A 14,722-nucleotide genomic window follows, 5' to 3' on the forward strand; every position below is an offset into this window, starting at 1 on the left:
AGGGATGAACCACGGGGGCATCCCTAACCTTAGACTTTTCACTCTTCTTGATCATATTATATCATCCTCCTCTCTTGATCCTTGAAAACTTCCTTCACACCAAACTCAAAGCAATCTCATTAGAGGGTTAGTGCATAATCAAAAATTCACATGTTCAGCAAGGACACAATCATTCCCAACACTTCTTGACAGTACCCAAGGTTACTGAAATTTAATGGAGCAAAGAAATCCAATCAAACACAGTAAAAGAGGCAATGTGAAATAAAAGGCAGAATCTCTCAAAAACAGAACAGTCCGTAAAGACGAATTTTTTATAGGCACTTAACATGCTCAGATGGAAAAGCTCTTGTTGAATAAAAGTTGCGTATGTATCTGAGGATTACTCATGAATTTTTTCAGGATTTTTCGATTTTTCTACAGAGAGAAAAACTCAAAACCATGATAGCTAAAAATCTGTTTCTGCGCAGAAATCCAAATCTAGTATCAACTTTCTATCAAAGAATTTACTTGGCACAACAATGCAATAAAATAAACATACAAAGGTATTGCTACAGTAGTAACAAGCACCTTGACTCAAATATAAAAGAAAAAATGCAGAAATAAAATAATGGGTTGTCTCCCATAAGCGCTTTTCTTTAACGCCTTTCAGCTAGGCGCAGAAAGTGTAAATCAAGTAACATCAAGAGAAGAAGCATCAACATCATAATTTGTTCTAATAATAGAATCAAAAGGCATCTTCATTCTCTTTCTAGGGAAGTGTTCCATACCTTTCTTAAGTGGGAATTGATATTTAATATTTCGTTCTTTCATATCAATAATAGTACCAACGGTTCGAAGAAAGGGTCTTCCCAAAACAATAGGACAAGATGCATTGCATTCAATATCCAAAACAACAAAATCAACGGGGACAAGGTTATTGTTAACTGTAATGTGAACATTGTCAATTCTCCCCAAAGGTTTCTTTATAGAATTATCGGCAAGATTAACATCCAAATAACAACATTCCAAAGGTGGCAAGTCAAGCATATCATAAAGTTTCTTAGGCATAACAGAAATACTTGCACCAAAATCACATAAAGCATTACAATCAAAATCATTGACCTCCATTTTAATGATGGGCTCCCAACCATCTTCCAACTTCCTAGGGATAGAAGCTTCAAGTTTTAATTCCTCTTCCCTAGCTTTAATGAGAGCATTTGTAATATGTTTTGTAAAGGCCAAGTTTATAGCACTAGCATTAGGTCTTATAGCAAGTTTTTGCAAGAACTTAATAACTTCAGAAATATGACAATTATCAAAATCAAAACCATTACGATCTAAAGCAATGGGACCATTGTCCCCAACACTTTGAAAAATTTCTGCACTTTTATCACAAATAGTTTCAGCAGTTTTAGGCAATTTTGCATGCTTTGTAGTAGAAGTAGAAACATTGCCAACACCAATTATTTTACCATTGATAGTAGGAGGTTTAGCAACATGTGAAACATCAACATTACTAGTGGTGGTAATAGTCCAAACTCTAGCTATATTATTCTCTTTAGCAAGTTTTCCTTCTCTTTCCCACCTAGCATGCAATTCAGCCATCAATATAATATTGTCATTAATTCAAACTTGAATAGCATTTGTTGTAGCAAATGACTTAGTATCTTTAAATTCATTAGGCATAACTTTCAGTTTTAAAATATCAACATCAATAGCAAGACTATCAACCTTAGAAGAAAGAACATCAATTTTACCAAACTTTTCCTCAACAGATTTGTTAAAAGCAGTTTGTGTACTAATAAATTATTTAAGCATGACTCGAAGATCAGAGGGTACACTCCTACTATTGTTGTAAAAATTACCATCACCACTGCCACTATTAGAAGGATATGGCCTATAGTTGTTGTTACCAAAATTATTCCTATAAGCATTGTTGTTGAAATTATTATTTTTAATGAAGTTCACATCAACATGCTCTTCTTGAGAAACCAATGAAGATAAAAGAACATTATTAGGATCAACATGAGATTTACCATTAACAAGCATAGACATAATAACATCAATCTTATCACTCAAGGAAGAGGTTTCTTCAACATAATTTACCTTCTTACCTTGAGGAGTCCTTTCAGTGTGCCATTCTGAGTAGTTGATCATCATATCATCAAGAAGCTTTGTTGTAGCACCCAAAGTGATGGACATAAAAGTACCTCCAGCAGCTAAATCCAATAGGTTCCTTGAAGAAAAATTTAATCCTGCATAAAAGGTTTGGATGATCATCCAAGTAGTTAGTCCATGGGTGGGGCAATTCTTTACCAAAAATTTCATTCTGTCCCATGCTTGGGCAACATGTTCATTATCCAATTTCTTAAAATTCATAATGCTACTTCTCAGAGATATAATTTTAGCAGGGGGATAATATTTTCCAATGAAAGCATCTTTACATTTAGTCCATGAACTAATACTATTTTTAGGCAAAGATAGCAACCAATCTTTAGCTCTTCCTCTCAAGGAGAAAGGAAACAATTTCAATTTTATAATATCCCCATCTATATAATTATACTTTTGCATTTCACAAAGTTCAACAAAATTATTAAGATGGGAAGCGGCATCATCAGTACTAACACCAGAAAATTGCTCTCTCATAACAAGATTTAGTAAAGCAGGTTTAATTTCATAAAATTCTGCTGTAGAAGCAGGTGGAGCAATAGGAGTGCATACGAAATCATTATTATTTGTGCTAGTGAAGTCACACAACTTAGTGTTCTGAGGAGTACTCATTTTAAAAATAAATAAAGCAAAACCAAATTAAATAAAGTAAAACAAGTAACTAATTTTTTGTGTTTTTGATATAAAGAAAGCAAACAAGACAGAAAATAAAATAAAGCAAGACAATAAACAAAGTAAAGAGATTGGGTGTGAGAGACTCCCCTTGCAGCGTGTCTTGATTTCCCCGGCAACGGCGCCAGAAAAGTAGCTTGATGTCTACGCACGTTTTCTATTTCTGTAGACAGTGTTGGGCCTCCAAGAGTAGAGGTTTGTAGAACAGTGATGCTGGCGCGCAGTTAACGTGCCCGTTGGGAACCCCAAGAGGAAGGTGTGATGCGTACAACGGCAAGTTTTCCCTCAGTAAGAAGCCAAGGTTTATCGAACCAGTAGGAGCCAAGAAGCACGTTGAAGGTTGATGGCGGCGGAGTGTAGTGCGGCGCAACACCAGGGATTCCGGCGCCAACGTGGAACCTGCACAACACAACCAAAGTACTTTGTCCCAACGTAACAGTGAGGTTGTCAATCTCACCGGCTTGCTGTAACAAAGGATTAGATGTATAGTGTGGATGATGATGTTTGCAGAGAACAGTAGAACGAGTATTGCAATAGATTGTATTCGATGTAAAGAATGGACCGGGGTCCACAGTTCACTAGTGGTGTCTCTCCGATAAGAATAAGCATGTTGGGTGAACAAATTACAGTTGGGCAATTGACAAATAAAGAGGGCATGACCATGCACATACATGTTATGATGAGTAGTGCGAGATTTAATTGGGCATTACGACAAAGTACATAGACCGCTATCCAGCATGCATCTATGCCTAAAAAGTCCACCTTCAGGTTATCATCCGAACCCCCTCCAGTATTAAGTTGCAAACAACAGACAATTGCATTAAGTATGGTGCGTAATGTAATCAACAAATATATCCTTAGACATAGCATTGATGTTTTATCCCTAGTGGCAACAGCACATCCACAACCTTAGAACTTTCTGTAACTGTCCCAGATTTAATGGAGGCATGAACCCACTATCAAGCATAAATACTCCCTCTTGGAGTTACAAGCAAAAACTTGGCCAGAGCCTCTACTAGCAACGGAGAGCATGCAAGATCATAAACAACACATAGATGATAGATTGATAATCAACATAACATAGCATTCGCTATTCATCGGATCCCAACAAACGCAACATGTAGCATTACAGATAGATGATCTTGATCATGTTAGGCAGCTCACAAGATCCAACAATGATAGCACAATTAGGAGAAGACAACCATCTAGCTACTGCTATGGACCCATAGTCCAGGGGTGAACTACTCACACATAACTCCGGAGGCGACCATGGCGGTGAAGAGTCCTCCGGGAGATGATTCCCCTCTCTGGCAGGGTGCCGGAGGCGATCTCCTGAATCCCCCGAGATGGGATTGGCGGCAGCGGCGTCTCTGGAAGGTTTTCCGTATCGTGGCTCTCGGTACTGGAACTATTATCGACGAAGGCTTAAGTAGGCGGAAGGGTAGGTCAGGGGGCGCCACGAGGGCCCCACACGCCAGGCCGGCGCGGCCAGGGCCTGGGCCGCGCCGCCCTGTTGTGTGGGCGCCTCGTCGCCCCACTTCGTTTCCTCTCCGGACTTCTGGAAGCTTCGTGGAAAGATAAGATCCTGGGCGTTGATTTCGTCCAATTCCGAGAATATTTCCTTACTAGGATTTCTGAAACCAAAAACAGCAGAAAACAGCAACTGGCTCTTCGGCATCTCGTTAATAGGTTAGTGCCGGAAAATGCATAAATATGACATAAAGTATGTATAAAACATGTGAGTATGATCATAAAAGTAGCATGGAACATAAGAAATTATCAATACGTTGGAGACGTATCAGCATCCCCAAGCTTAGTTCCTACTCGTCCCGAGTAGGTAAACGATAACAAAGATAATTTCTGAAGTGACATGCCATCATAATCTTGATCAATACTATCGTAAGCACATGTAATGAATGCAGTGATTCGAAGCAATGTAAATGCAATGAGTAAACAATTGAATCATATAGCAAAGACTTTTCATGAATAGTACTTTCAAGACAAGCATCAATAAGTCTTGCATAAGAGTTAACTTATAAAGCTATAAATTCATAGTAAAGGTATTAAAGCAACACAAAGGAAGATTAAGTTTCAGCGGTTGCTTTCAACTTGTAACATGTATATCTCATGGATAGTTGTCAATGCAAAGTAGTATAACAAGTGCAATATGCAAGTATGTAGGAATCAATGCACAGTTCACACAAGTGTTTGCTTCTTAAGATAGAGAGAAATGGGTAAACTGACTCAACATAAAAGTAGAAGAAAGGCCCTTCGCAGAGGGAAGCATTGATTGCTATGTTTGTGCTAGAGCTTTTATTTTGAAAACAAGAAACAATTTTGTCAACGGTAGTAATAAAGCATATGTGTTATGTAAATTATATCCTACAAGTTGCAAGCCTCATGCATAGTATACCAATAGTGCCCGCACCTTGTCCTAATTAGCTCGGATTACCAGGATTATCATCGCAATACATATGTTTTAACCAAGTGTCACAAAGGGGTACCTCTATGCCGCCTGTACAAAGGTCTAAGGAGAAAGCTCGCATTGGATTTCTCGCTTTTGATTATTCTCAACTTAGACATCCATACCGGGACAACATAGACAACAGATAATGGACTCCTCTTTAATGCATAAGCATTTAGCAACAATTAATATTCTCATAAGAGATTGAGGATTGTTGTCCAAAACTGAAACTTCCACCATGAATCATGGCTTTAGTTAGCGGCCCAATGTTCTTCTCTAACAATATGCATACTCAAACCATTCAACTCATGGTAAATCGCCCTTACTTCAGACAAGACGAACATGCATAGCAGCTCACATGATATTCAACAAAGTGTTGATGTCGTCCCCAGGAACATGGTTATCGCTCAACAAGCAACTTAATAAGAAATAAAATGCATAAGTACATATTCAATACCACAATAGTTTTTAGGCTATTTGTCCCATGAGCTATATATTGCAAAGATAAAGAATAGAAATTTTAAAGGTAGCACTCAAGCAATTTACTTTGGAATGGCGGAGAAATACCGTGTAGTAGGTAGGTATGGTGGACACAAGTGGCTTAGTTATTGGCTCAAGGATTTGGATGTACGAGAAGTAATCCCTCTCAATACAAGGCTTAGGCTAGCAAGGTTATTTGAAGCACACACAAGTATGAACCGGTACAGCAAAACTCACATAAAAACATATTGCAAGCATTATAAGACTCTACACTGTCATCCTTGTTGCTCAAACCCTTACTAGAAATTATCTAGACTCTAGAGAGACCAATCATGCAAACCAAATTTCAACAAGCTCTATGTATTTCTTCATTAATAGGTGCAAAGTATATGATGCAAGAGCTTAAACATGATTCTTATGAGCATAACCATTTCCAAGTATCAAATTATTCAAGATAATATACCAATTACCACATGTAGCATTTCACGTTTCCAACCATATAACAATTAACGAAGCAGTTTAACCTTCGCCATGAATATTATGAGTAAAGCCTAAGGACATATTTGTCCATATGCAACAGCGGAGCGTGTCTCTCTCCCACACAATGAATGCTAGGATCCAACTTTATTCAAACAAAACAAAAACATATAGACGCTCCAAGCAAAGTACATAAGATGTGATGGAATAAAAATATAGTTTCACTAGAGGAACCTGATAATGTTGTCGATGAAGAAGGGGATGCCTTGGGCATCCCCAAGCTTAGACGCTTGAGTATTCTGGAAATATGCAGGGGTGAACCACCGGGGCATCCCCAAGCTTAGAGCTTTCACTCTCCTTGATCATATTGTATCATCCTCCTCTCTTGATCCTTGAAAACTTCCTCCACACCAAACTCAAAACAACTCATTAGAGGGTTAGTGCATAATCAAAATTCACATGTTCAGAGGTGACATAATCATTCTTAACACTTCTGGACATTGCACAAAGCTACTGAAAGTTAATGGAACAAAGAAATCCATCAAGCATAGCAAAACAGGCAATGCGAAATAAAAGGCAGAATCTGTCAAAACAGAACAGTCCGTAAAGACGAATTTCTAAGAGGCAACAGACTTGCTCAAATGAAAATGCTCAAATTAAATGAAAGTTGCGTACATATCTGAGGATCACTCACGTAAATTTTCAGAATTTTCTGAGTTTCCTACAGAGAATTCAACCCAGATTCGTGACAGCAAGAAATCTGTTTCTGCGCAGCAATCCAAATCTAGTATGAACCTTACTATCAAAGACTTTACTTGGCACAACAATGCAACAAAATTAAGATAAGGAAAGGTTGCTACAGTAGTAACAACTTCCAAGACTCAAATATAAAATAAGGTACTGTAGTAAAATCATGGGTTGTCTCCCATAAGCGCTTTTCTTTAACGCCTTTCAGCTAGGCGCAGAAAGTGTGTATCAAATGTTATCAAGAGACGAAGCATTGGATGATTCATTATCTATAGTGGTATTAAGAGTTTTGTCAATTTTAGGGCTATAATGGTTTTTTTGGTTTAGGCGCCTTAGAGACATACATGAACTTTTGCTCCTTACCCACATAAGCTTTCTCCTTAAATTTAATAGAAGAAAAAGTTAAACCCAATGTTCCCATAGCCTCTTCAAGTTCACTAATCCTTTGGGTTTGATTATCATGAATACCACAAGCTTATAAGATGGCAATTCTCTCATTAATTCCACCTAGAGATTTATCAAGTTTATCAGTGCTATCAAGTAATACTCCCAAATTAGTCTCAATACTTGGAAGATTTTGCTCTATGGTCTCCAACTTTTTCATGACATCTTCAAGAGAGATTTCAATTTTAACTTTATTAATATGTGGTATTCCAAATAGACTCTCAATAATGCAACTAGCTTCTAAAACGGGAGTGCCTAGGAAATTACCTCCCGCAAGACAATCAAGAACATACCTATTCCAGCTAGAGATACCAACATAAAAATTCCTGAGTAGGATAGTGGTGGAGTGTTTCTTAGTGCACCTATTATGAGCGTCACTAATTCTATACCAAGCATATTTTAAACATTCTCCCCCTTGTTGCTTAAACAAACGAACTTCAACTTCAGGATTACTCATTTTAGCAATAGTAAATAAAGCAAACTAGATAAAGTAAATGCAAGTAACTAATTTTTTTGTGTTTTTAATATGGAGATTGCAAACAAGACAGTAAATAAAGTAAAGCTAGCAACTAATTTTTTTGTATTTTGATATAATGTAGCAAACAAAGTAGTAAATAAAATAAAAACAAGACAAAAACAAAGTAAAGAGATTGGAAGTGGAGACTCCCCTTGCAGCGTGTCTTGATCTCCCCGGCAACGGCGCCAGAAAAAAGTCTTGATGCTGGCGCGCAGTTAACGTGCCCGTTGGGAACCCCAAGAGGAAGGTGTGATGCGTACAACGGCAAGTTTTTCCTCGGTAAGAAACCAAGGTTTATCGAACCAGTAGGAGCCAAGAAGCACGTTGAAGGTTGATGGCAGCGGAGTGTAGTGCGGCGCAACACCAGGGATTCCGGCGCCAACGTGGAACCTGCACAACACAACCAAAGTACTTTGTCCCAACGTAACAGTGAGGTTGTCAATCTCACCGGCTTGCTGTAACAAAGGATTAGATGTATAGTGTGGATGATGATGTTTGCAGAGAACAGTAGAACGAGTATTGCAGTAGATTGTATTCGATATAAAGAATGGACCGGGGTCCACAGTTCACTAGTGGTGTCTCTCCGATAAGAATAAGCATGTTGGGTGAACAAATTACAGTTGGGCAATTGACAAATAAAGAGGGCATGACCATGCACATACATGTTATGATGAGTAGTGTGAGATTTAATTGGGCATTACGACAAAGTACATAGACCGCTATCCAGCATGCATCTATGCCTAAAAATTCCACCTTCAGGTTATCATCCGAACCCCCTCCAGTATTAAGTTGCAAACAATAGACAATTGCATTAAGTATGGTGCGTAATGTAATCAACAAATATATCCTTAGACATAGCATTGATGTTTTATCCCTAGTGGCAACAGCACATCCACAACCTTAGAACTTTCTGTCACTGTCCCAGATTTAATGGAGGCATGAACCCACTATCGAGCATAAATACTCCCTCTTGGAGTTACAAGCAAAAACATGGCCAGAGCCTCTGCTAGCAACGGAGAGCATGCAAGATCATAAACAACACATAGATGATAGATTGATAATCAACATAACATAGCATTCACTATTCATCGGATCCCAACAAACACAACATGTAGCATTACAGATAAATGATCTTGATCATGTTAGGCAGCTCACAAGATCCAACAATGATAGCACAATTAGGAGAAGACAACCATCTAGCTACTGCTATGGACCCATAGTCCAGGGGTGAACTACTCACACATCACTCCGGAGGCGACCATGGCGGTGAAGAGTCCTCCGGGAGATGATTCCCCTCTCCGGCAGGGTGCCGGAGGCGATCTGCTGAATCCCCCAAGATGGGATTGGCAGCGGCGGCGTCTCTGGAAGGTTTTCCGTATTGTGGCTCTCGGTACTGGAACTATTATCGACGAAGGCTTAAGTAGGCGGAAGGGTAGGTCAAGGGGCGCCACGAGGGCCCCACACGCCAGGCCGGCGCGGCCAGGGCCAGGGCCGCGCCGCCCTGTTGTGTGGGCGCCTCGTCGCCCCACTTCGTTTCCTCTCCGGACTTTTGGAAGCTTCGTGGAAAAATAAGATCCTGGGCGTTGATTTCGTCCAATTCCGAGAATATTTCCTTACTAGGATTTCTGAAACCAAAAACAGCAGAAAACAACAACTGGCTCTTCGGCATCTCGTTAATAGGTTAGTGCCGGAAAATGCATAAATATGTCATAAAGTGTGTATAAAACATGTGAGTATCATCATAAAAGTAGCATGGAACATAAGAAATTATCGATACGTTGGAGACGTATCAAACAGCAGCAAGTTTCCCTAAAGTGAATCACCCAAGGTTTATCGAACTCAGGGAGGTAGAGGTCAAAGATATCCCTCTCAAGCAACCCTGCAATTAAGATACAAGAAGTCTCTTGTGTCCCCAACACACCTAATACACTTTTCAGATGTATAGGTGCACTAGTTCGGCGAAGAGATAGTGAAATACAAGTAATATGTATGATTATAAGTAGTAATTGCAATCTGAAATAAAAATGGCAGCAAGCGAACATGTAGCAGAACTTGTTGGAAACAGTGTTTCAATGCTTAGAAACAAGGCCTAGGGATCATACTTTCACTAGTGGACACTCTCAACAATGATCACATAATTGAATAAATAAATGCTACTCTCAAACACTCTCTTGTTGGATAACAAACACCATTCATTGTGTAGGGCTATAAAAGCACACCTCAAGCCAGAGTAAAGAATCTCTCACCAGATAGATTAATAGTGATACAAAGCTCATGATCACATAAAGATCACACCATGGGAGAGAGAGATGAACCACATAGCTACCGGTAGAGCCCTCAGCCTCGGGGGAGAACTACTCCCTCCTCATCATGGGAGATAGCAACGGCGATGAAGATGGCGATGGACTCGATGGAGATGGCTCCGGGGGCAATTCCCCGTCCGGCAGGATGCCGAAACACAGACTTTTGTCCCCCGAATTAGGGTTTTTAGTGGCAGCGGAGCTACGAAACTCTTCTGGAGAAATCGTCCATCTCTTTAGGGTTTTCAGGGTAGGAGCTTAATATAGGCGAAAGGGCGGCACGAGGGGGTGCCCGAGGGGCCCACCCCATAGGGCGGCGCCCCGCCTCCTGGCCGCGCCAATGGATGGGGAGGAGGCCGTGGGCCTCCTCTGGCCTGGCCCTTCTGGCTCCGTGGGTCTTCTGGCGAAATAGAATTTCTGTAATTTTTCTGAATTTTTCCGAGCACTTTGGTTTTTGGGCCTTTTCTACAATAAACAGACACAATAAACAGAAACTGGCACTGTGGCATCTTGTTAATAGGTTAGTCCAATAAATGCCATAATATGATATAAAGTGCATATAAAACATGTAGCTATTGGCATAAAACTAGCATGGAACATAAGAAATTATAGATACGTTGGAGACGTATCAGTCATGATCACCACGACAAGGTGGTGTCTTTGATGATATCCTGTCCTACCTTTGTCTCTGGTGCTTGGCGGGGTTGAAGGGGTATAGGAGTGAGCTAATGATGACCAGAGAGGTGATGGTTTGGTCTAAAATCCATCAGATATAAGGGTGTGTGGAGTTGGTGAAATGGTGAACACAAGGTGTTTGATGTAATGGCCGAAAGAGGAAAGTTTTTGAATTTTGTCAAACCTTTTGGTGGAGATGATTCTAATAATATTTGGCACACATTGGTGGTGGTGGTGTGCAAAATTGAGTTGGTTTGTGAAATTTCAAGAAGTATAGAATCTAGAATCTGATTCAATGTCACACTTTGCATCCTTATATTAAAGAATTGAAAAGGAATTAGTCAAGGTGGTCAACACCAAAGTTGTTCACCTTGAGGAGGTCTTGGATGAGGTGCAAAGAGTTGACAGGGTTTGGTTTAGAAATCTATTAATACAGGGGCTCAAAGTAGGTAACATGTTAAAAGTGGCACAAGTGACCATTATCACATGTTACTAGATTTTGATTTTTTCCTTTGATTTGATTTGGGTTTTCTTGATTCAAAAGTGATTCTTATTAGTTTAGTATCACTTCCAAACCATTGACATAATTCAAAATGTCCTAGGTTAAAGATTTACAAAAATGGCCATAAGCACATATGAGGTGATATTCTTATTTTCTTTTTCTTCTATTTTGTTTCACTTGATTCACTTGGGCATGGTTTAGGGTCCATTTAGGGTTAGATTGGGTTGGGTAATGGTTTCAAACCATTTGGGTAAGGTATGAGGGCTTAGGTCAAGATTTTCCATTATGGCTATATGCCACATATGCCTCTATGGATATTTTTAGTTTATTTTTGTTTCACCTTGGATTTAGGTGGTAAGTGATAGGTTGGGTTTGTTGAGGTTTTTCAAACCATCTAAACAAGGTATAACATGGCATAGTTTATCATTTGTAAATAGGGTTTTTTGTTCTCGTGCCCCTGGTTCGTTAGTTGTACTCAGTTTTCCCTGGCCTCTTAACTTTTCCTCAGTTTTCCCCTCCCTCTAGTTTGAAACCCCTTGCAGGCGCTTGGACGGGAGGGTTGCCGTCTGGTCAGAGGCCTTCCATTACCGGTGACGGCTAGGGACCCGCGGTGGTTTTGACTTGACCGTTGCTTTCGAAATGTGTTGACTGTTGACTGGAAGAGCTGACCCAAAGCTTTCCCCTCCGCTCGAGACTGGAGGATCTCACACACCGCCCCTACGCCGCCACGCCGTCCTGCCCACCTACCTTATGGCGTCGTCCACCGCCGAGCCGGCCCCGCCCCCACCACCACCCCCGGGAGGCGGAGAGGGCTCCGCCTCTACCAGATCTGGATCTACCCCTGTCCTCTTTGTAATTCTGTCTGGTGTGCCGACTATTCCCGTCAGCCGTGGAGAAGATTGGGAATCGGAGGGATCTAACGCATGGATTTCATCTGGGTAAGCATCGTTTGCCTATGTGAATTAACAGTAGGTAGTTTTTAGCGCCAATCGTTGTTGCTCAACTAACTGTGTTGCTTTTCGAATAGGATGGATCCAGCTCTGGCTTTTCGGCTGGTGGTTATGCTGGATTCTAGCTTTACGCGTGATTCTAAATGCTATAAGAATGGGTTTTACTTCCCTGTGGTGGTTGCAACCACCATCTCGTTGAGGGATTTCAAAGCTAACATCTACGATAAGTACACCTGGAGCTCTTTCGATGCAGTTCATTTCAAATATTTCAACAGCCCAGAGCGAAGATTTGTTCCACTAATTTCTGAACATGATCTGGGAATTCTTTTTTGCTTTGAATGCTTCTTGCCGGTTCGGTAAAATTCGTATCCATGTGGACAGGGGCCAGGCATCATCTGGTGCTAGGGCATCATCAGGTGGTTGGGCATCATGTCTCTCTACTGCTGCTGCCTCTGAGAATAGTGTGCGCCGTGGCGCTCCTTGTAGGTCCACAGCAGCACCATCTGTCCCCAGTGCTAGTGGTAGCCAGATCGTTCGTACGGTCGATGTGGAGGACGATGCAGACATTGAGGATCAGTCTCCTCAAGATGATGTGGATGAGTTGATGTTTCCTAAATTGGTAGATCGATGCAGTAAGCAGGCAATGGATGATCAATACTTGGAAGATATTGCTTTTGGTGCCAGATTTGATGACACTGATGATGAAGAGAAGAATGCAAACAATGACAGTCTCGTTTTAGCCGATTACGAAGGTGATGACTTGCCAACAATTGAGTGGAACAAGGAGGATCCTCAGCTTGCAGAAGGCACCGTGTTTCAAACGATGATGGACTGTCGTAATGCAATTACTACATATTGCATTCTCTCTAAGAATAATTATGAGGTTATTAAAAGTGATCCAGGTAGGTTCACAGTTAAATGCCCATACAAGAGGTGTAGGTGGAGGCTGTATGCATCCACAATGCGCAGAAGCAGCTTGGTTCAGGTACTACGCCAACCAGTTGTGTATTTTAGATCACGGTGTAAAATTAGTTATCTATTACTGACATCCCTTATCATTATGTTTCAGATAAAGAAGAATGAGCACGTCCATGCTTGTCCACCTCTAGGGGGAGAGCCAGAGCTTAAAACAAAGCTAGCGAAGACTAGGTGGTTGGCAGATATAATCCTAGATTGGCTGAGAGAAACTCCTTCACTTGGTCCAACAACACTCCAGAAAAAGATGGTTGAGAAGTTTAAAATGAAAGTACCTTACATGAGGATGTTCTATGCAAAGGAAATGGCTCTTGACAAGATCAATGGTCCATGGAATGAAAGCTTTCAGTTGCTTTACACTTTCAAAGCTGAAGTGGAGATGGCTAGGCCAGGCAGTGTTGTAGCGATAGACAAGCATACAGTTCCCTACAAATTGAAAAGCGGGAAGGTAATGCACAAGGAATGTTTTAGAAGGGCTTTTGTTTGTCTCAAAGCTTGCTGGAAAGGCCTTTTGGATGGTTGCAGGCCTTATTTGGCCGTGGATGCAACAGCTCTTCATGGTAGGTTTAAAGGATAGCTAGTTGCTGCTACTGCAGTTCACACTACTAGGGAAAAGCCTATAGGTGGAGGCAAGTGGTCCCGGCGCACCACCATAGGCATGCGCCGGTGGAACTTGTTGCCGGCGCACCAGAAAACCGCCGCGCCGGCGATGCCTTCCCACTGTCGGCGCACCAGCTGACACGACGCGCCGGCGCTATTTCCTGGCAACACCTCCCCCCCCCAACTCGGCCAGGCCCACGAAGCATTGCCGGCGCACCAGCCCAGGAGCGCGCCGGTGGTAATTTTCTATTGCCGGCGCGCTCTTGGGCTGGTGCGCCGGCAATGCTTCATGGGCCTGGTCTGGAGCAGATATAGTCGGATGGGCTATACACTGCCGGCGCACCCAGGTCCTGGTGCGCCGGCAGTAACCTGGGACTTATTACAGCCACCAACCAGCACTCACAAGCCACTACACTCACTCACAACCCGACCCTTCTCCCAACCCACCTAATTTTTGCCCATTTCTACCCCAACTTTAGCCAATTTGACCAAACAAAATCATATTTTTTGAGCAAATCTTCCCTTCCTACATGCATCTCCCACATCCCTATGTAGATCTAGATCTATCTATCACGCATTGACCGCTCAATCTAGATCTAGATCTAGAAAGTTGGCTTCCATACGCCGTGGTAGCGGCGCGACGTCTCGATCTCGTTGACGAATATATCAAACAAATAGGTGATTAATGAACAAATTGAGGAATGAAATCGACTTATGTTGGACATTTGAAGCAAAGCTCTCGTGTGTGGCATATATATATGTTGTGCTTGT

This window comes from Lolium perenne, chromosome 3 (genome assembly GCF_019359855.2).
Source record: "Lolium perenne isolate Kyuss_39 chromosome 3, Kyuss_2.0, whole genome shotgun sequence".
Classification (NCBI taxonomy): Eukaryota; Viridiplantae; Streptophyta; class Magnoliopsida; order Poales; family Poaceae; genus Lolium; species Lolium perenne.